Source organism: Macrotis lagotis, chromosome 5 (genome assembly GCF_037893015.1).
Source record: "Macrotis lagotis isolate mMagLag1 chromosome 5, bilby.v1.9.chrom.fasta, whole genome shotgun sequence".
Lineage (NCBI taxonomy): Eukaryota > Metazoa > Chordata > Mammalia > Peramelemorphia > Peramelidae > Macrotis > Macrotis lagotis.
The window spans coordinates 45,029,483-45,050,825 of record NC_133662.1 but is presented as its reverse complement, the minus strand read 5'-3'; the positions used below and the strand labels follow the sequence as shown (position 1 = coordinate 45,050,825).

General features: G+C 31.4%; 1 pseudogene; it reads left to right on the top strand.

Annotated features, from left to right (window-relative positions):
* Positions 1-5,338: 5,338 nt before the first annotated feature.
* On the top strand, positions 5,339-5,940 carry LOC141489254 (transforming protein RhoA pseudogene; annotated as a pseudogene).
* The last annotated feature ends 15,403 nt before the right edge of the window (positions 5,941-21,343 follow it).

Below are 21,343 nucleotides of genomic sequence, written 5' to 3'. Positions count from 1 at the left end.
TCAACCAGTCAGAATGAAACAATTCAAATATCATGGAGTCACAGAAGGACAAAACACAATTTAAAACTTCTACACTGAAGGATCAGAGGATTTAGAATGTGATATTCCTAAAAACAAAGGAACTAGGATTATAATCAAGAATCATCTACTCAGAAAGACTGAGTATAATCCTTCAGGGGAAAACTTGGGAATTCAATGAAATAGAGAACTTTCAGGACATTTGATGAAAAGACAAACTGAGTAGAAAATTTGATTTTTAAATCCAAGACTCAAGAGAAGCATGAAAAGGTAAACATGAAAGGGAAATCATAAGGGATTTAATAAAATTTAACTGTTTGCATTCATAATTATGAAGATGATTCTGGTAACTTATGAGATATTTCTCATTATTAGGTCAGTTCACATACATATAGATATATAGATATATGTATAGATGTATATGCATATATATATGCATATATATGTATATATATATATATATATATATATATACAAAACAGAAGACACAGGTATTAGTTGAGTATGAAGGGATGATTTCTAAAAATAAAATTAAAGGGTAAGAAAGAGAGAGAGACAAAGGTAGAAGGGGGTGATTTTTCTCACATAAAAGAAGCAACGAAAAACTTTTACACTGGAATGGAATAAAGTGAAGAAAAAGGGATGTAAATGAACTTTAATCTCATCAGAGTTGGCTCAAAGAGGGAATACTACACACACTCATTTGTCTATTGAAGTTCATTTAATCTGAGGAAACTAGTGGAGGAAGGACATGAGAGAAGATGGGTTGGGTGATAGAAGAGAGGGAAAATTGTGAGAGGGGCTAGTCAGAAGCAAAGGACTCTTGAAGAGGAATAAGAAGAAAGAAAAGAGAGAGAGAATACAATAAATGGGGAAGAAATAGGTTGGAGGGAAATACAGTTAACAAGAGTAACTGAAAAGATTTTGACATAAATTTCTCTGATGAAAGCCTCATTTATCAAAATATAGAGAGTTAAATCAAATTTATGAGAAAGAGCTATTCCCTAATTAGTATATGATTAAAAATATGAAAAGCCTTCAGATGAAGTAATCAAAGCTATCTGCAGCCATATGGAAAAAAAATATTTATCTAAACTCACTACTCACCATTGATTAGAAAAGCACAAATTCAAACAATAAAGTACTTCAGGTACTACCTCATTCGATTTTGATTGGCTAATTGGACACAAAAAGAAGATGACAAATGGTGAGGGATGTGGAAAAATTGGGACACTAATGCACTCTTGGTGGAAATGTGAACTGATCCAACTATTTTGTAGAGCAATTTGCAACTATACCCAAAGGATTATAAAATAATGAATTCTTTTTGATTTAGCAATACCATTGCTAGGTCTCTAACCCAAAACAGATTTGAAAAAAAACTGAAAAGGAAATGAATTTTGTGCAAAATTTTTTAACATCTCTTTTCTAATGGTAAAGAATTTGAAATTAAGGTGATGCTAATTAATTGGAAAATGATTGAACAAGTTGTATTAGGTGATAATGATGGGATACTATTCTGCTATAAGAAAAGATGAGCAGGAGTCTCTCAGAAAAACTTGTAAATATTTACATGAGCTCGGAAAAGCCTGTAAAGATTTACATGAACTGAGGCAAAGTGAAATGTACTATGTTCAAATTAATAGCACTGTTTTAAAATGATCAACTATGAACAATTTACCTATTCCCATCAAGGCAATGGTTCAAGACAACCCTGATCGACTTATGCTCAAAATTGCTATCCATCCCCAGAGAAAGAACTGATAGTGTCTGAATACATATTGAAGCATATTTTATTTTTAAAATTTTCTTTATTTTTCTTGAGGTTTTTTGTCTATGCTTTCTTTCACAGATAACTAATATGGAAAAATATTTTACATTACTACACATGTATAAACTATATGTAATTGCTTGCCTTCTCAATGAGGGGACTTGGGGCAATGGAAAGGGAGAGAATTTGGAGCTCAAAATTTTAAAAATGAATGTTAAAATTATTTTTACATATACATAGGGAAAATTAAAAGACTATTCATAGATTTTGCCAATCAGAAAACAAAAAACAAAAGAATGTTCTCTTATAGGGAGCAGCATTTGAACTTTCTTTTTTTACTTGAGAGATAGAGTTTTTGTCTTCTGGAAAAACAAAACAGCTCATTTTTTCTCAATATACTGAAAGGAATAACTCTAAAAAGACTAGAATTAGAAAGGGATCAGATTATAAAGAACATTGAAGATCAAATAGAGGATTTTATATTTGACAATAGAGGAAAAAGGAAACAATTGTAGTTTAATTACAAGAGGATGCTGATGATGTGGTCAGATATTTGAGAAAAATCATTTAGGTACCTGAGTAGAGGATGAATTGGATGTTGGAGAGACTTATGCAGGGACATTAAAGAAAAGGCTTCTGTGGCAGTTGAGTCATGAGATTATGGTAGATTATAATAAAATTATGCACTTTTTTCCTTATCCCTATCCAAAATATGCATGGCTTTTTTTCTAAATTTTCAGGCTTTCATCTGTCTCTCTCCAAAGAAATGTAGCAAATCTCATTACTATTATTCTGAAATTGTTATTATTACCTAGTTAGAATTCCTAATTCTATGAAAATTATTTGTCTTTACAACATTGTTTTTATTTCATAAATTACTCCAAAAAGTATTCACTTTGTCATTTCTTACAGGACAGTAGTATTCTATCACATTAAATGTCACAAATTATTTGACCAGTCTTTATTTTATGAGCAAGCCCTTTACTTTCCATATTTTGCCAACTATACTTAAAGTTTCTTTTCTTTAGTTTTAATCTCTCTTCTAACCTAGCTAAATATAATTTCCTCTCATCACATATCCTCTTTTCTTCTGTTTTATTTTTTGCATTAAGAGAAATGTGTTTCTGTCCCTAAATGAGTGAATTTTTTCTTCCCTTGACCAGTTCAGATGACAGTGAGGTTTAAGTGTCAGTCATTCTCCCTGAAACTTCTCCTTTACTCATTTTAAGATAATTTCTTATAATCTTCTTCTCTTTTACTCAGATTATTCTTTTTTCTTCCTTTCCACTCTTCTTTTGAGACCATCAAGACATTAAAGATCACTCATCCCAGACTTTGCCTAATTGCCTTCATTTTATGAGCCTTTATTATGAGAGAGTTCAGAAGGGACAAGTGAATCTTAACTCTCTAAATTTGAATATTAGAAGTTTCTTTTGTTTAGTCTATTATAATTGTTCACTTCTATTTATATATTTATATTTTATGTTGGCTATTGTGTTTGAATTTCAAAATTTCTAGAAAAATTTACTTCTTTTCATCAGGAATAATTTCAAATATTTTATTTTATGAAAAGTTTATTTTCCACTGCATAATTATACTCACTTTTGTCAACTAAGTTTTTGTATGGATTGTAAGAGTATAACTTTTGCTTCCTGTAATATCCTAATGTGATCATTATGCTTTTTGTTTTTAGCAGCTAAATCATATGTGATCCTGACTGTGAAAATTCAGTTTCTGAATTCTTTCTTTCTGCATCTGTATAGTTCTGTTTTTTTCTTTGATTTGGAAACCCAGGATTGTGAATTTAATGTCCCTGGAATTTTTTTATTTGAGAAATTATTTTGGGAGATGATTAGTGTATTCTTACTATTTTCATGTTTCTCTCTGGTTATTAGCAATCTGGCTAATTATATTTTAAGAACAATGCCTGGCATACAAAAATTGCTGCATAATTGTTAGCTATTATTTCAAAAATTCATAAAAGTTGACTTATAGGAGCCAAGATGGCAGAGCAAACAGTAAATCATCAAAATTTTCTAATATTCATCTCCAAAGAACCATAAAATACCACCCCAAAATTAATCAGCAAAAAAACAGGTTGGAACACACTTTTAGGCCAAAAATCTTAGAAGATCAGCAGGAAAAATAAACTGGTAAAGGAAGCATTCCAGTAAGCCAGAAGAAAATACCACTTCAAATAATTAGTGGGAGATCCTGAATCCCAATGCAGTGAAGCAAGCAATCACCAATACCAGGACACCCCCACACACACCTGCTTCATTATAGCCAGAGAACCAGGCAGACTCTGGTATCATATGCCTCTGCATAGCACTAGGTAAACAGCAGTCTCCAGTGGTCAAATTTCCATGTGCTTCAGTGTAGTACAGGGAAATTCATAAATACCCCTCTGACCTCAGTTCATGCTACACACCAACATTAGGACTCCAATTTAGCATCAGGAAAACTGCCAGAAGTGCCTCCAGAAGTGCCAGCCACCTGCCGCCTCACACCTTTAATACATCATCAGGCATGAGTTTTTCCCATAGATCTTAGGGTATCATCAAAGTAGCACCAGATTAGTAGACAGGTCCAGTAACCACTGGTACAAGAGTCAAGCGACCATGTGTATTCTTCAACAGAAATAGAGCTCAGATTTTAAAGAAAGGGAAAAAGCATGCTCCCAAATAAGCAAAAAAAAACTTGAATCTAAGCATGGAAATTTATTATGGTGATGGAGAAAATGAAGACAAAAACTCAAAAGAGGACAATAATGTCTAAAGAACTATGGACAAAGTCATAAAGGAAGAGGAGTAATCTCAAGTCAAAAAAAACTCATGGAAGAGCTCAAAAAGGAACTTAGAACTCATAAAGGAGAGGTAGAAGAAAAATTAGGAAAAGAAATGAGTGAGATGCAAAAGAATTAAGAAAAAAAAAATCAAAAGCTTAGAAAAAGAAAACAGAATTTTCCTAAATATCAATGGAGAAAAATCCACTGAAGAAAACATAGAAAAGAAAGTACAAAAGCTAAATGAGGAAAAGAATTCTTTTAAAGTTGGAATGTGGAAGCTAATGACTTTTTGATATCAAGGCTCAATCAAACAAATTTAAAAGAAGAAAAAAGAAGAAGAAAATACTCAATTCGAAAACAACAATAAGAACAAGAAGTACAGATCTGGAAAATAGATTCAGAAGAGACAATGTCAGAAATATTGGACTACTTTGAAAGCCATAATCAAAAAGAGGACCTGGACAGAATATTTAAAGAAATGATCAAGGAAAACTGCCCTGATATTCTGGAATCAGAGGACAAACTAGACATTGAACGAATTAATGATCATCTCAGGGAAGAAATCACACCCACGAAATTCCAAGCCAAACATACCCAAATTGCTTAAATCCAAACTCTGCTGCTCTCAGAGTAGCTTGTCTGGCATGGAGGAACTTGAGAACCACCTGAGCACATTTCCGGGGAGTTCAAAGGTACTTCACTAGACCCTATCTTTTTACAGGTCTTATTTCTCACAGCATTCCTGTGAGATATGATTGTCACTTGAAAAGATTTTGGTTATAGTTGACGATGATGGGTAGACAAGCTTGCTGATTTTATTTAGCAAAGACCAATACCCAGAAATTTATGTGTCCACAGTGTTTGAAAATTATGTAACAAATAATGAAGTGGATGGAAGATAAGTGTAACTGACTTTGTTGGACACCGGTGGTCAAAAAGATTATGATCACCTTAGACATCTTTTCCACCCACATACAAATTTTATATTTAGATTTTTTCCCACTGGTAGTCCTGATATTTTAAAAACATCCCAGAAAAGTAGACCTCAGAGTTTATGCATCTCTGTCCCAAGGTGCCTATTATCCTTGTTGGAATCAAGAAGGATCTTAGAAATGATGAGCACCCAAAATGAGAAATGGACCCAATGAAGCAGGAACAAGTGAAATCTGAAGAAGGCAGATATATGGCACCTCAGAATGTTGCATTTGGTTAAATTAAATGTTCAGAAAAGACAACAGATAATGGGATAGGGATTTTATTTTTGTTTTTACTTTTTAATGGTCAGATGTGGGAAGAAAATATCTGGGTACCTTTCTGTGTAAAGACAGTAGAAAGTTCAAGCCCTCACTCAGATAATTTTTGAAGTGCTTTTTACTATTCTTAGTGTCTGATTACTGATCATTTTCGTTTATCTATAATTTGCTTCAGGATATTTACGAATCAAAAATCATATCACTACCAGTCTTTAGAAGTCAACAACGATTATTTAATGACAATCAGTTTTTATTACTTCTATACACACCAGGCTTCCTTTGACATTCCTCTTAACAGTTCATTCTTGCAACTAGCACATCTGTCACTAATTCAAGGGAATTCAAAATTGCTTGATTCTTTTTAGAAAGAAAAAGGATGATAACTTTTGTGACTTGGACTTTTACTATTTGTATACCTGTTATATGTCCTGTTGCTGATACTTATAGGGCTTCCTGGGAAATAAATATGGAGTCATTTCTGAGGAGGACTTCTTATATGACTTTGATTGATATAGATGTAGAGTGTTACACAAATGTTTAAAAATATCCCAGATAAAGAAATTAAATCTCCATGTAGTTGTGATAAAGCTACATTTCTGTAGTTTCACATTAGTTACCTTACATTTACTGTGCAGTTGTGTCACTTAATGTATGTCATATTCCTTAACTGAGACATAAAAATTTTGAATATTTGGATTTTCTAATAGATATTTGCTACTCCACAAAATGTATCATATTTTTGGTTTGCTTTTTTTAAAGAAAGTTTATTTGAACATAAAGACAGATGGGAAAACATTTGAAATCCCTTACTGTCAATATCTCTAGTGAGTAATAGCCATTAGCAGATTATTTTCTGGCACAACATACTCCAATGTCCACATCTGTCCAATGGTGGGGGGGGTCAGTGAATGGGGATTTTGTTCCATCTCAGAACAACATGATGCTTCAGAACTCAATTTGCCATATCTCAGTATATAAAATATTTCTTTATTTCTTACTCTTTCAGTGTGACTACTCTTAATCCCTTTGGGGAACTAGGTTCCTCTAGGAAGTTTTCATTTCTCTCCAACTGATTAAGTGTTTTTTTCTGTTATGATAGTATTTTCAAACTACTAATAGGATAAAGGGCTCAGCAAATTTTTAAATTTATTTATTTTTTTCTTTCTTCTTGATCTGTGAACATAACTTATATTAATTTTATAATTTCTATTCACCTTTATTTTAAATTCAGGAATGTTTTGATCTTCTCTGTTTTACAAAAATTCTTTGTTTTTCTTACATGACTAAGTTAATCTAGGCAAGTTATTCTTAGTTGTACACCTATATCCTTTGAGTTCTACAATATTTAATTCCAAGATCCCTGTATCATTGTATCATTTAATTTCTGCTATGAACATGAATTTCCCTTCAAATTTTTCAGGATAAATTTTTATTTCTCTCCCTTTTACTTATCATATTTGATTTTACATCATAGATTTTCATCCCTCAATCAACCAGTCCCAAAGATTTTCATTGAATCCCACTCCATCTTAGGAATTATGCTGAACACTGAATATACAACAAAAGAAAAATAAAGTTCAGCTCCAACAAAACTACAACCAAAGAGAAGAGGCAATTTTTAAAGACAAAATAGATTTTTATTGTATAATATTAAATGTTCATATATAAATAAATTCAATGCAAAGAAAGATAAGAAGGGAAGAAATGAACTAGGGAAATTTTTTAAACCAAATATATTAATAAGGGTCTGATATTAAAGTTATATTTTGACAGTTAATATGCCTGAGAAATAATTTCCTGTAAGAAATGTTCCAAATAACTTAATATAAGAGAAATGAAAGAAAATACCCCATACATTTCATATCATACCAGAAAACTGATTATAGATGCCAAAAGATGGAAATAATCAATAGTAAAGAAATATAATGTAGGCATGTTTGTCATTACTTATGGATTTCTGAGTCAATATAATAATTTTGGAAAGCAATTTGGAATTATAATGGAGTTAATAAAATGTATAAACCTTTTTCACTCAGATTTTATACCAAATTAGATTCTGATTGATTTTTAGTGATGAAAAAGAAATTGCATTGGCATGATGAATATGATTATAGCATGGGGACGTTTAACTGACAAATACAGGGAAATATGGGAATATTTTTATGAACTGATGCAAAATTAAGTAAGCACAATTAGAAAAAATAATATACACATTGATTATAACAATGCAAATCAATAGAATATCAAAAATAATGAAACTAAATATGAATTTGTAATCTTGTTCCTAAAGAAGATATATGAAAAACTCCCTTCCCTTGCATTTTGGCAGAGTACAGAGCCATGGGCACAGGATACTGCACATGACCTGCAACTTTTCATATTTTTGTCAGTGTTACTGATTTTATTCTTCCACTTTCAAAATTCTTTATTAACAGAAGAAACTTTCTAGGAGGGATTGGGTGTCATAGTTATTTGTTTCAAAACAATATATAAGAATAATTATTTTACAAGAAACATCTCTTACTTTCTAAGAGTTTATATTTTATCAACTAAGTCAACATATAAGTATATAAATATATATATACAAAAAATTCAAGATATTTGGAGGAAAGAATCATAAAATGCTAGGGTATTGGAGAAGGTCTTGTGAGGTAAACTTTGAAGGAAACTAGGAATTCTCAGATACAAAGAAGGAAGGAAAACATTCTAGACATGGAAAACAAACTAAGTCTTTACTTTAGGCATGAAGGCAGAAAATATTTTCTTGCATATGAATAACAAGAAATTCAGTCTGGTTGAATCATGAAGTATTTGAAGGGAGCAATATGTTTCGATCAACTTAGGGGTACAGATATACAGAAATATATATATATATATATTTACATATATTATTCATATATGTATATTACATTTGTATACATATACATATATACATACATGTTTTTACAATATTGTATTTTACACCCATACATATAAATTTCCTCTTAACCTTTTTTGAGGGCAAAAGCTATTCTATTTTAACTATGCTATTTAATTATGCTTTTTAAATTTTGAATCCACAGTGCCAAACTGTGCCAAACACACAGAGTTCTACAAATAGTATAATTTATTGATTAGAGTGGAATTTAACCACTATAAAATTTGGACATTTAGACTCTACTCTTACATTTCCAGTGACTAGAACTAAGTATCTACATTCTTTAATTGTACAAATATAATTATTATCCCTCTTCTTTTAAATACCAACATATGTTGGACTAATTGTCTATGGAAAATTTTTGAAATGATATGAGTGAGATCACAAGGTATGAGGAGGATACATTGGTAGAAAACTGAATTTGCTTGCATTTCTAGTAAATTATTGCAGGAAGTTCTATCTGATATTGAATATACACAGAATGGTGTAACAGATAAAGATCTGATCTTACATATCCAGATTCTAATTCTTTCTATCTCTCACACTTAATAGCTGTGTAACCTTAGGGAAATCTCTTAGGCTCTCTAAATCATTGTTTACTCATTCATAATATAAAGGGCCCCTTTTGACTTTAAATTTAAGATCCTAATTGCTATAACTTTGACCTTTTGATCCAATTTCTTTCCTCTTGAACCATATCTCTTCCACAAGAAAAACCTTTCAAATACAGTAATTGAATTATGCAAGTCATTCACCATAATCTTCTCTTTATTCTAATCACCCATTTTCTTTAATGATCTCATCTGGCAAAATCTCATGTCCTTTCACATTTTAGATCATCTTCTTCTGAATACACTCAATACTGACAATTTTTATCCCAAAATGTGACATTTAGAATTCAACACATTTTTTGTCATTTGATTTAATCATACAAATATATATATATATATATATATATATATATATATATACATATATATATGTATGTATGTATGTATAATTTATCTCGTCTAGTGTTCTGACACAAATATTGAGTTAATTTTCTAATGATGATGCTGCAGGAAAGGGGTGGTATATACTCAAATAAGGGAATTCCTTGCATCAAGTATATGGATGAAAAGTGATAAAACTGATTAATGAAATGCCTTAAGTTACCTGTAGTTTATTGTACTTGTGATATATAGTTCCACAAATTATTGGAATAAGTCAGAAGTTCATTGAATTGAACTTGGACTTCCACAGGCACTTTTTTTTTGATACTTATTTTATTTTTAAATGGTTAGTTGTCTGTCCTATGCCTGTATAACCACTGTTATGCCTATATAAGTATGTATTTTCCTTGGATTTGGAAATTATGTCATTAATTTGGGTCAGGATTATTTTTTTGCCTGAATTTTCCCTAACATTGTGATATGATCTTCAAAGTTCTACACACTTTTAGGAGGCAATAAAAAGAAGCACAGGATGCAAAATCAAGGAGAAGATAGTTCTAAATAATCAAGATTCTGTCCTTGAAAAACTACACCTGGATAGTTGTATTGGCTTCTTGGAGTTACATTTTGGGAAGAGTGACCACATAAATTCATTAAAAAAATGGGGGGGGAGAAAAGTGATCATTCTGAAAGGAAACAACTATTTAATATAGGGAAAGAGATGAAGAAAACATGATTAATAACAAAATATTTTTGGAGTTACTTTTCAGAAAAGACAATGTTTCAAAATAGAAATATTATCATTAAGTGACTTTATAGATAGATTTCAGTTCAATTTTTTGTGGGAAAAAGTTTCTTTTTAACCATTAGACAAATGTGAAGTGGGTTTCCAAAAGAAATTTTTAAAATTCCTTAAATAGTTGAAGATTTCAATTGGAGATTTGGATAAGTTGCTAGATAGTTCTCTACTTGGATATGAGTTAGACCACATTAGATATTTTCCTAAACTGTACTTCTGTGATTCTTTCAACCCAATTATTTATATCATTTATAGGATTCATTAATGACAAAGTTTATTCTGTAGACTTGTATCTGGAACACAGTTACACTGAAACTCCATTTTATGCAGGAAATCTAAAGAATTTAGTAGAGTTGAATGAGTTTAGAACTTCATGAAAGAATGTCCTCAAAAGATAATTTGTGAGTATAATTCTTTTCCATGACTTTAATTACAAAGCATCTTTCATAATGGTTAGTAATTCATTACAAATTTCCTCTATATTAATGCAGCTAAGACTTGTACCCATTTAAGAAAGTTCAATATATTAGTTGCCCCTTCTGCATAAAGAATTGCTTTCTATTTATTTTAAATGCTTTAAGCTTTAAGGGATGTCTTCACATATTTTGAGAAATAGCAAACTTCCATTACTTTTCAAGAGTAAATCATATCACCATTCAAGCTTGTCATTTAGATAGAGTATTAATTTATAGTCTGAATCATGTTTTTATTTTTTCCTCCATTTTAATTGCCATTTTCTTAAAATGTTTCATGCTGCTGTATTTTTTTGAAATAATTATTGACATTCACTATTTTTGTCCAATAAATAAAAAAAATAAGAAAAAAAGTTACTAGGCATCAATTCTAGGGAATCTCCTCTCAACTGCTCTGTTCTCCTCAGTGATGAGAATTTCTCTATAGGAACAAAGCAAGCCCATCTGATTTTTTTTGTATGAGGAGTAATCATTTCTCTCTCAATTGCTCTTCAACTCCCCTTTTCCACCACTTTCTAAAATGCCATTAAACTTCCTGTCATTCAGGATTATTATGGTTTTATTTATTCCTTTGTAACCTTCTCTTTTACTATTCAGACCCTTTGCCAAAAGCAGTTGTTGATTTTCTGCTTCTTAAAACATCTTGTATCTCTAGTTGCAATAAGTCATCAATACCATATGTACGTTTATCTTGATTAAACCAACTTATTATTCTTCAAACACGCTCATTTCCACCTTTCCCACACTCCAACTCAGATAGTACAGTTAATAAGTTCAATGTCCTTTTGGAGCAAAAATGGGTATATTCCCCTACCTTTAGAATTTTTGCAATAGTTTCCTTTTTGGGGTAAGGAATGATACAAATATATCATTTTCTTTACTTCTATTAATTTAAATCCATCCAAATCAAATGTTTCTTTATCATCGCAATCCTACTTTTTCATATGTACTGTATTTGCTAATTTTATTCCCTACTTTATTATTTAAATCAGTTGTCAACCACTTAAATATTTCACATTTTAAGAGTAATTCCCATGGAATAAAAATTATTTAGAAAACTTTAAAATATAAAATTGTGAATTATCTTCTAGACTTGGGATTCTTTACCATTTATCAAAAAGGAGAATTGTTTTTTTAATTGCTTCTATTAATTATGCTTGAAACCACTAAGAAGGGAGAACAAAAAATAACAATTTTTACTGGAGAAATAGTTATTGTTAATGTATAATTTTTAAAAACATGAATGTTCCAGATAAAATTAGAATAATGAAAGTGAGCTTTATTTTTTAAAAGAATGATATGCAATTGAAGAGTCAAGAAAAGGGAAAGAATACAGGAAGTTGTTTGAGCTTGCCCCAGTTTCTCTCAGAAATATGTCAAATCAAGCCTCCAAATGTATTCTGGAATGAAAGAAACCACAATAAGATAAAGTACAGCAAATTTTCAGCTTAATATAACTTGGAAGTGCTTCAAGAAAGATCTATTTTATTTGGGTGGAGAGAGAGTGGACTTAACAGTAAACCAGTAGAAGGATTTTAGGCATAGCACAGAACAAAAACTGGGTATATGAATTATAAAGAAATATTATTGTTCTATGAGAAATAATGAGTGACCAACCTCAGAAAAGCATGGAAAGACATAAATGAATTTATGCTGAGTAAGGTGAGCAGACAGTATGAGATGATCAATTATGACTAATGCAACCCCTTCAGCAGTTCAGTGATCAGACAATCCTGAGAGACTTCTTAAGGAAACTGCCATCCACATCCAGAGAACAAATCATGGATTCTGAATGCAGAGCAAAGCATACTATATTTGCTTTTTAAAATATCTTTTAGGTTTTTTTTTATTTTCCCTTAATTTTAGTTTTTCTTTCATAGCTTGCCTAATATAGATAAATACTAAATGTGAATTTTGCATGCACAACCTATATCAGATTGTTTGCTACCATGGGAGGGTGGTTGAAAAATATAGAACACAAAATCTTGGTAAAAGAGGAATGTTAAAACTATCTTTTCATGTAATTGGAAAATAAATAAGGAGAAAAAACAGAAAAAGAAGAAAAAAATCCTTTTTACTTTCATTTTACTTTCCATGAAAAAAAAAATGAGCAAGCAGATTTCAGAAAAACCTGGAAAACTTACTTGAACTATGCAGAGAGAGGTGAACAGAACCTGGAGAACATTGTATATATTAATAGCAACTCTGTGTTATGATTAAGTAAGATTAATTAAGCTCTTCTTAGCAACACATTGATTAAAGACAATTCTGTAAGACTTATTGATGGAAAGTGCTATTCCACAACCTAAAAAAGACCTAGGAAATTTGTATGCATACCAAAGCATAAATTTTCACTTTTTAAATTTTGTTTGTTTTTGTGTTGTCTTTTGTTTTGATTGTTCTCTTACAATGTGGGTAAAAGGGCGATATGTTTAAATTGATTTCACATGTATATCCTATAACATATTGCTTGTTGTCTTGGGGAGAGGACATAGAAGGGAGGGAGAAGAAAAAAATTTGAATTCAAAATGCTACAAAAATGAATGTTGATAACAACAACATTGTGAGATGATCAACCCTGAAGGAGATCAGCAGTTCAGAGAGCTAGGACAAATATATTAGACTGGCTATGGACAATGTTATCCAAATCCAGGGAAAGAAAAACAAAACAAAACAAAACAAAAACAACCCTTCAGAATCTGATTATCTTTTATGTATTTATTCCCTTAATTCTAATTTCTCATACTGAAAATTACTAATCAGCAAATATGTTTATCAAAAATTGTATGTACATTGGGGGCAGCTAGATAGTGCAATGAATGGAGTACAGGCCCTGGAGTCAGGAGGATCTGAGTTCAAGTGTGACCTCAGATACTTAATAATTCCCTAGCTGTGTGAGCTTGGGCAAGTCACTTAACCCCATAGCCTTGCAAAAAACAAAATTTAGAAATTGCAGTTTCAATGCTAACCTTACAGTTCACCATTGAGGGAGGAGGTGAGCAAGGGAGAGTGGAAGGAAATTTTGTAACTTAAAAATTTGCATGTGCATATGAAATAAAAAAAATAAATTAGCTAATTAATTTTTAAAACTGAATACTGAAAACTCTACTTAGATAAAAAGTAGAAAAACAATTTTAACTGCAAAAAGCATTTAAAATGAAAAAGAATGATGACATTCTTTAACATTAATGTGATTTCCTAGTAAATCATTGAATTGCAGTTAATATGGTGCAATGTGAATGTAAAATCAAGATCAATCAAAAAATACTGTTATGAGGTAAGAGCAATTTTATCCATTTTGATAATACACAGCTACATTTCTGCCACTATAGATAGTGGAAAATAGTTGAAAAACCCATTATTTTATACTCCTCAGAAAGACAAAAAATTCGTAGGGAAATTTTTACTAGCAAGCATTTTCTGGGGTATAATACTAAAATGTTCTTCTAACTCTAACAGTAGGAAAAGGATAAATATGCATATTGTATACTAAGTGATGCAATGAATAGAGAGAGAACTAGCACTGGAGTCAGGAGGACTAAGTTCAAATATGATCTCAGATACTTAAAAATCACCTAGCTGTGTGACACTGGGCAAGTTACTTAACCCCATTGTCTTGCAACCCCCCCCCCCAAAAAAAAAGGATTGGATAAGGATAAAGGGATAAAGAGGAAAATTGGAAAGATCCTAATTCAAATTTAGACTATATTGCAAGTTATATAGAAGTAGAAATTTTTCACAAGAAGTGGTATAGCTCATTTGAATATAATCAAATCTAATCAAATAAACTGCTCTAGTAAGCTATTAATAAGATTACATAAAACAAATGATATTATTTCAAAAAGAAATAAAAACTCAGAAAATGTCTCAAACAAGTTTTTCATTTCCCTTGTAAAACACAAACCTTGGTTATTTGTTTAAAAGATCAATTTGGGGGTCATTAATGCATTGTTGGTAAAGTTGTCAACTGATCTAGCCATTCTGGAGAGCAATCTGGATCTGTGCCCAAAGGGCAAAAAGAAAATGATCCTACACTTTGATACAGCAACACCAATACTAAACCTATATCCTAACAAAATCATGAAAACAAAAAAACTCACATACAAAAATATTTATATCAGCTCTTTTTTGTAATGCCAAAGAAATGGTGATACCCTTCAATTGGGGAATGACTTAGCAAGTTATGGAATATGAATGCTATGGAGTACTATTGGTCTGAAAGAAATCATGAGTGGTTGGATTTCAGAGATGTATGGAAAGACTTGCATGCACTGATGTTGAGTGAAGTGAGCATTACCAAGAGATCATCGTATACATTAGCAACAGCATTGTGAGATGATAAGCTATGATGGTTGCAACTCTCTCAGCCATTCAGAGATCAAGGATAATCCTAAGAGCCCTACAATGGACAATGCCATGAAGTCTGAATGCAGAGCAAAGCATACTATGTTTACTTTTTAAAAAGTATTTATTTTCTTCCTTTCTTCATCATGTTTTTTTCTTTCCTGTTAATTATAATACTTCTTTCACAATGTGACTAACACAGAAATATATTAAACATAACTATACATGTTGAATTTTTATCATATTCTTTGGCATCATGGGAGGTGGAAGGGAAGGAATTGTGCAAGAAAAATGTAGGAGTCACAAATTTGCAAAAGGATAAAAACTAACTTTGCATAAAATTGGAAAATGAAAATAAAATTTCAATTAAAAAGATCAATGATGCAGTCATTTTTTAATATTTTATTTTCCTAATAATATGGAAAAACAATTTTAATATACGTTATTATTGATTTTTGCTTTTACAAATACATGTTATGAAAAGTTTTTTAACATTCTTCCATATGCCTATGTATATTTCTAAGTTACCAAATTTCCTTCCAGCCTCCCGTCCTACTCCCCCTTCCCACGGCAGCAAACAGTTTAATATTGTATTTACACATTTGTGTTAAGCATGTTTGCAGGTTACCATTTTTGGTATGAGAAATTGTGATTATGGAAAAGAAATACATAAGTGATACTCTTCAAAAAAAAGTGAATGTAGTGTTCATTAGATTCTTAAGGATTTTGTTGTGTTTTGTTTTTCTTCCTCTGAATGGAGATAGCATTGTCAATAGCTGATCTAATAGTTGTCTAGTTCTCTGAAATGGGGAGAGGAGCTGCATCCACCAGGGTTGATCATATCACAAGGTAGTTGTTAATGTGTACAAGTGTTCTATTGGTTCTGCTCCTTTCACTCAGCACCAGATTCTGTAATACTTTCCATCCTTCTCTATATACATTTTTGAAAAACAATTAGTTCTAAATTCCCCTCTTTCCTCCTGATCCAACAATTGAAAAGCATGCAATATGATATCCCTGATACATATGCAGTCATGAAAAACAGACATTCATATAGTCATTTTGTAAAATAAAATAGACAAGAAAATAAGAAAAATATTTGAAAACATATGCTTTGATTTGAATTCAGACTCCATTAGTTCTTTCTTTGGAATTGGATATTTTCATGACTTAAGTATTGTTTTTGAAACATTTTTTCTAGGCCTATAAAATAGGTTTTTTGGTAGTTTAATGACTATGGTACTTAATAAGTAATTTAATTCAGGTAAAATTGTAAATTTTATTATATTAATTAGTCTAACCATGAGAAATTGACATTTCTCCACTTGTTTAGCTATCGCTATTTGGTGTGAAAATTATTTTTCAATTGTATTCATTTAGATTGTGGGTTTGTATTGAGAGGTAGATTCCCAAGTATTGCGTGTTTTCTAGTTACTTTATATGAAATTTTTCTTCCTATTTTACCTTTGGACATAAATAGAAATTCTGGTGAATTATGTGGGTTTATTTCATATCCTTCTATTTTGCTGAAGATTTTTCATTGATTTTCCAGTTCCCTAAGTATAACATCATATCATCCACAAAGAGTGAAATTTTTGCTTCCTCTTTGCCAATTTGAATTTCTTCAATTATATTTTTTCTCTTATTGTTAAAACTGACCTTTCTAATTCTATATTGAATAAACAGTGTGATAATGGGCACCCATGTTTCACCTTGTATCTTATTGGAAATTTCTTACTTAATCCCATTTTAAATATAATGCTTATACATGGTTTTAGAATGCTGCTTATTATTTTAAGGAAAACTCCATTAGTTCCTATACTCTCTAGGGATTTTTTAATGAATAAATATTTTATTTATTTTGAGTTTTATAATTTTTCCCCTTATCTTACTTCCCTCCCCCCCAGAAGGCAATTTACTAGTCCTTACATTGTTTCCATGGTATACATTGATCCAAATCGAATGTGATGAGAAAGAAATAACATCCTTAAGGAAGAAGCATAAATTATGAGACAGCAAGATCAACATGATATCAGTTTTTTTTTAATTAAAGGTAATAGTCCTTGATCTTTTTTTCAAACTCCACAGTTCTTTCTCTGGATACAGATGGTATTCCCCATTGCAGACAGCCCCAAATTGTCCCTGATTGTTGCATGGATGGAATGAGCCAGTTCATCAAAGTTGATCATCATCCCCATGTTGCTGTTAGGGTGTACAATGTTTTTCTGGTTCTGCTCATCTTACTCAGCATCAGTTCATGCAAATCCCTCCAGGATTCCCTGAATTATCATCCCTCCTGGTTTCTAATTCAACAGTAGTGTTCCATGACATACATATACCACAGTTTGCTAAGCCATTCCCCAATTGAAGGACATTTACTCGATTTCCAGTTCTTTGCCACCACAAACAGGGCTGCTATGAATATTTTTGTACAAGTGATGTTTTTACCCTTTTTCAGGATCTCTTCAGGGTGTAGACCCAGTAGTGGTATTGCTGAATCAAAGGCTATGCACATTTTTGTTGCCCTTTGGGTGTGATTACAAATTTCTCTCCAGAAATGTTGGATGAGTTCATAGCTCCACCAACAATGTAATAATGTCCCAAATTTCCCACAATACTTCCAACAATGATCCTTTCTGGTCATATTGACCAGTCTGAGAGGTGTGAGGTTCTACCTCAGAGAATTTTTAATTTGAATTTCTCTACTAAATAATGATTTAGAGCAATCTTTCATGTGACTATGGATTGCCTTGATCTATTCATCTGTGAATTGCTTTTGCATATCCTTTGACCATTTGTCAATTGGGGAATGGCATTTCATTTTTAAAAAATTGACTCAGTTCTATGTATATTTTAGAAATGAGTCCTTTGTCAGAAACATTAGTTGTAAAGATTGTTTCCCAATTTACTACATTTCTTTTGATCTTGGTTACAGTGGCTTTGTCTGTGCCAAAGCCTTTTAATTTTAATTTAATATAATTTATATATATATATATATATATATATATTTGTTTTTAGTGGTGTTCTCCATCTCTTCCTTAGTCATAAACTGCTTCCCTTTCCATAGATCTGACAGGTAAACTAGTCCTTGATCTTCTAGTTTGTTTATAGTATTGTTTTTATGTCTAAATCCTGTATCCATTTGGAACTTATCTTGCTATAGGGTGTGAGGTGTTGATGTAATCTAAGTTTCTTCTGTACTAACTTTCAATTTTCCCAGAAATTTTTATTGAAGATAGTTTTTATACCAATAGCTAGATTCTTTGGGTTTATCAAACAGCAGATTACTATAATCATTTCCTGCTATTACACCTAGTCTATTCCACTGGTCCACAACTCTATTTCTTAGCCAGTACCAGACAGTTTTAAGGACTGATGTTTTATAATATAATTTTAGATCAGGTAGGGCTAAGCTACCTTGCTTTGCACTTCTTTTCATTAAATCCCTGAAAATACTTGACTTTTTATTTATCCATATGGATTTATTACAATTTTTTCTAACTCATTAAAGTAATTTTTTGGAATTTTGATTGGTAGGGCACTAAACAGGTAGTTTAGTTTGGAGAGAATTTTTATTTTTATTATATTCTCGACCTATCCATGAGTAGTTGATGTTTGCCCAGTTATTTAAATCTAATTTAATTTGTGTTAGAAGTGTTTTATAATTGTTTTCAAAAAGTTTTTGAGTCTGCCTTGGCAAATATCCTCCCAGGTAAATTATATTGTCTGAGGTTACTTTGAATGGGATTTCTCTTTCTTGCTCTTTTTTTTAGGTTTTTGAAAGGCAAATGGGGTTAAGTGGCTTGCCCAAGGCCACACAGCCAGGTACTTATTAAGTGTCTGAGACCAGAGTTGAACCCAGGTACTCCTGACTCCAAGGCCGGTGCTTTATCCACTGCGTCACCTATCTGCCCCTTTCTAGTTCTTTCTGCTGTATCTTGCTAGTCATATATAGAAAAGTTGGGGATTTATGAGGGTTTACTTTATATGCTGCAACTTTGCTAAAATTGCTAATTGTATCCAGTACATTTTGGGATGATTTATTGGGATTCTCTAGGTATACTATCATGTCATCTGCAAAGAGTGAGAGCTTTGTCTCTTCTTTCCCAATTGTAATTCCTTCAATTTCTTTTTCTTCTCTAATTGCTGAAGCTAACATTTCTAATACAATATTGAATAGAAGTGGTGATAATAGGCATCCTCGTTTCACCCCTGATCTTATAGGGAATCTCTCTATCTTCTCCCCATTTAATATATTGCTTGTTGATGATTTCAGATAGATACTGCTTATTATTCTAAGGAACAGTCCATTTATTCCTACACTCTCTAGTGTTTTTTAGTAGAAATGGGTGCTGTATTATATAAAAAGCTTTTTCAGCACCTATTGATATAATTATATAATTTCTAATATGTTTGTTGTTGATATAATTAATTATGCTAACAATTTTCCTAATATTGAACCAACCCCGCATTGCTAGGATGAATCCTACTTGGTCAAAATGTATTATCTTAGCGATAACTTGTAATTGTTTTGCTAAGACATTATTTAAGATTTTTGCATCTATATTCATCAGGAAGATAGGTCTATAATTTTCTTTCTCTGTTTTAATTCTTCCTGGTTTAGGTAACAGTGCTGTATTGATTACATAGAAAGAGTTAGGCAGAGTTCTGTCTTTTTCTGTTTTTCTAAAGACTTTATATAGAATTGGAACCAAATGTTCCTTAAATGTTTGGTAGAATTCACTTGTGAATCCATCAGGCCCTGGAAATTTTTTCTTAGGGAGTTAAGTGATGGTTTAGTGAATTTATTTTTCTGAGATTGGGTTCTTTAGTTATTTAATCTCCACTTCATTTAACCTGTGCAACTTATATTTTTGTAAATATATTTTTGTTTTTTTATAGGTTTTTGCAAGGCAAATGGGTTTAAGTGGCTTGCCCAAGGCCACACAGGTAGGTAATTATTAAGTGTCTGAGACCAGATTTGAACCCAGGTACTCCTGACTCCAGGGCCGGTGCTTTATCCACTGTGCCACCTAGCCACCCCTATTTTTGTAAATATTCATCCAATTTAACTTAGATTATCAAATTTTTAGCATCGAGTTGAGCAAAATTATTCCACATTATTACTTTAAGTACCTCTTCATTAGTGGTGACTTTCACCTTTTTCATTTATGAAACAGGCAGTTTGGTCTTCTTCTTTCTTTATATTAATCAAATTGACCAGAGGTATATCAGTTTTATTGGTTATTTCATAAAACCAACTCTTGGCTTTATTTATTAATTCAATAGGTTTTTTGGCTTTCAATTTTATTAATTTCTCCTTTAATATTTAGAATTTCTAATTTGGTATTTAATTGGGGATTTTAGTTTGCTCTTTCTCTAATTTTTTAGTTGCATATTTAGTTCATTGATTTCCTCTTTCTCTACTTTATTCTTGTAAGCATTTAAAGAAATAATATATCCCCTTACAGCCACTTTGAGTGAATCCCATAGGATTTGGTATGTTGTTTCATTATTCTCATTATCTTGGATAAAATAATTAATTCTTTCTATAATTTGTTGTTTGATACACTCATTCTTTAAAATGAGGCTATTTAGTTTCCAATTCGTTCTGGGTCTATATTTCCCTGGACAATTATTGCATATGATTGTTATTGCATTGTGATCTGAGAAAGATGTATTCACTATTTCTTCCTTTCTGAAGTTGATCATTAGGTTTTTATGGCCTAGTACATGATCAATTTTGTATAAGTGCCATGCATTGCAGCAAAAAAGGTATATTCCTTTCTATCCTTTTCAATTTCCTCTAAAAGCCTGTCATATCTAGTTTTTCTAACAATCCATTTAGCTCTTTAACTTCTTTCTTGTTTGTTTATTTTATGATTCCATATATCTAGATCTGAGAGTGGGAGGTTGAGGTCTGCCACTAGTAGAGTTTTGCTGTCCATGTGTTCCTGTAGTTCTTTCACCTTCTCCTCTAAGAATTTGGATGCTATGGTATTGGGTGCATATGTATTCAGTATTCAAATCACTTTATTTTCTATGGTA